The following is a 2,726-nucleotide window of genomic DNA, read 5'->3' as shown; positions in this document are numbered from 1 at the left end:
TGAAGCACCTCTCAGCAGCCCAGAAGTTGACTCGTGTTGAGTGGCCTTGCCCTCGTCCATTAATATTAGATATCATTCAATCTTTCCTTTTCTTTTCATCAAAGCCTTCCATCAAAATGTGTCACTCGCTCATGGTTGGCACTTCAGATAATTGCTGCCCCATTTATTCACAAATTCTGCATGTTTGACTGAGGAACTTCTAAATCAATGCTTTGCTGGAATGGCTGGAATGAAAACATGCTGCGTGGTTTACTAGGACATGTTTTTCAAGGACATGAGAATAGCCTTTACAGGAAGTTGTGATAGATGATGACAGTGTGACCGACATGGCTGAAATGTTTGTTTTTCCTTAGATCTCACGTTAGCTGAGCCTATCTGTTCTGGTCTCAGAGATCTCACGTTAGCTGAGCCTATCTGTTCTGGTCTCAGAGATCTCACGTTAGCTGAGCCTATCTGTTCTGGTCTCAGAGATCTCACGTTAGCTGAGCCTATCTGTTCTGGTCTCAGAGATCTCACGTTAGCTGAGCCTATCTGTTCTGGTCTCAGATCTCATCTCTTAGCTGAGCCTATCTGTTCTGGTCTCAGAGATCTCACGTTAGCTGAGCCTATCTGTTCTGGTCTCAGAGATCTCACGTTAGCTGAGCCTATCTGTTCTGGTCTCAGAGATCTCACGTTAGCTGAGCCTATCTGTTCTGGTCTCAGAGATCTCACGTTAGCTGAGCCTTCTGTTCTGGTCTCAGAGATCTCACGTTAGCTGAGCCTATCTGTTCTGGTCTCAGAGATCTCACGTTAGCTGAGCCTCTTGTTCTGGTCTCAGAGATCTCACGTTAGCTGAGCCTATCTGTTCTGGTCTCAGAGATCTCAGAGATCGTTAGCTGAGCCTCATCTGTTCTGGTCTCAGAGATCTCACGTTAGCTGAGCCTATCTGTTCTGGTCTCAGAGATCTCAGCTGAGCCTATCTGTTAGCTGAGCCTGAGCCTCTGTTCTGGTCTCAGAGATCTCACGTTAGCTGAGCCTATCTGTTCTGGTCTCAGAGATCTCACGTTAGCTGAGCCTATCTGTTCTGGTCTCAGAGATCTCACGTTAGCTGAGCCTATCTGTTCTGGTCTCAGAGATCTCACGTTAGCTGAGCCTATCTGTTCTGGTCTCAGAGATCTCACGTTAGCTGAGCCTATCTGTTCTGGTCTCAGAGATCTCACGTTAGCTGAGCCTATCTGTTCTGGTCTCAGAGATCTCACGTTAGCTGAGCCTCTGTTCTGGTCTCAGAGATCTCAGAGCTGAGCCTCTGTTCTGGTCTCAGAGATCTCACGTTAGCTGAGCCTCTGTTCTGGTCTCAGAGATCTCACGTTAGCTGAGCCTATCTGTTCTGGTCTCAGAGATCTCACGTTAGCTGAGCCTATCTGTTCTGGTCTCAGCTGGCATGGCAGTCCTGGCTTACAGGATGTGGATACAAAGGGTACCTCCCAAATGACATCCTAACCCCATAGGGCTCTGGTCAAAAGTAGTGCACTATATATGGAATAGGGTGCCATTTGGGATTCATTCAAATAATAATAATAATACTGGACTATGTAAATACTGCCATAAGAGAATATCAATCTGACACTATTCATTTAATAGGCCTTCGAGGTCTTGGTAAAAATCCCCATGTATCTGCATATCATGTAACAAATGAGAGATTTTTACTGTTTTCCCCCCAAAATACATGATCTCTTTGCTTTATCCCCACATGAGATTATTTTATTACCAACAATCTCTCACCAGTTTTGCTCACACTTCACGCAGCCTCAAGTTGACGTCAGTAACACCGAAATGATTATTTGGGAGAAATAGTCTAGTCTCTATCCATGTGGATGTAAAGAGGTTGGAACTGTGATTACAGTGTATACCAGTACACAAGTCAGATGCACTACCCCGTTGTCATGCCATTCATCTTTTATACCAACTAAAGTTACCATTACAACACCAAACAAATGTCAAATGCAGTTTCCTGTTACAATCCAGGCTACACAGTCACACACAATGTTCCTGTTGTATTGTTCAACGCTTTTCCAAATGAACATACCATTTATTGACGTGTCATAACATTTAAACATGGATGTGGAAATAAGGGGTATGTTCTAAGGTTTTTCTTTTTTTGAAACATTTCTCTTTATGTTTTGGTACTAATTATGTTTTTGTACTAATTATGTTTTGGTACTAATTATGTTTTGGTACTAATTATGTTTTGGTACTAATTATGTTTTGGTACTAATTATGTTTTGGTACTAATTATGTTTTGGTACTAATTATGTTTTGGTACTAATTATGTTTTGGTACTAATTATGTTTTGGTACTAATTATGTTTTGGTACTAATGATGTTTTGGTACTATTTACTGTTATGTCCATTTTATGATCTGAAAAGCTGTCTTTGATTGCAGGAAGCGTTGAGCTCTATACAGGCGTTCTATATTCCACCAATAGCCCCTAGAATCTGGCTACGTATGGCTAACCTGGTGCCTGTGGAATGTTGGGTGTACTGAATGTTTCAGGTGGCCATACGAACAGGACAACAACTACATAGAGTTCACACTACAGCCTGTGTGACCTGGATCCTCAGACTAAGTTGAAAGAGTTACATTCTACATTTACGTTTGAGTCATTTAGCAGACGCTCTTATCCAGAGTGACTTACAGTAGTGAGTGCATACATTTTTGCATACTTTTTTGTACTGGTCCTCCGTGGG

Source organism: Oncorhynchus tshawytscha, unplaced genomic scaffold (assembly GCF_018296145.1).
Source record: "Oncorhynchus tshawytscha isolate Ot180627B unplaced genomic scaffold, Otsh_v2.0 Un_contig_636_pilon_pilon, whole genome shotgun sequence".
Taxonomy (NCBI): Eukaryota; Metazoa; Chordata; class Actinopteri; order Salmoniformes; family Salmonidae; genus Oncorhynchus; species Oncorhynchus tshawytscha.
The sequence above is the reverse complement of the archived record's forward strand: the minus strand, read 5'-3'. Positions refer to the sequence as shown.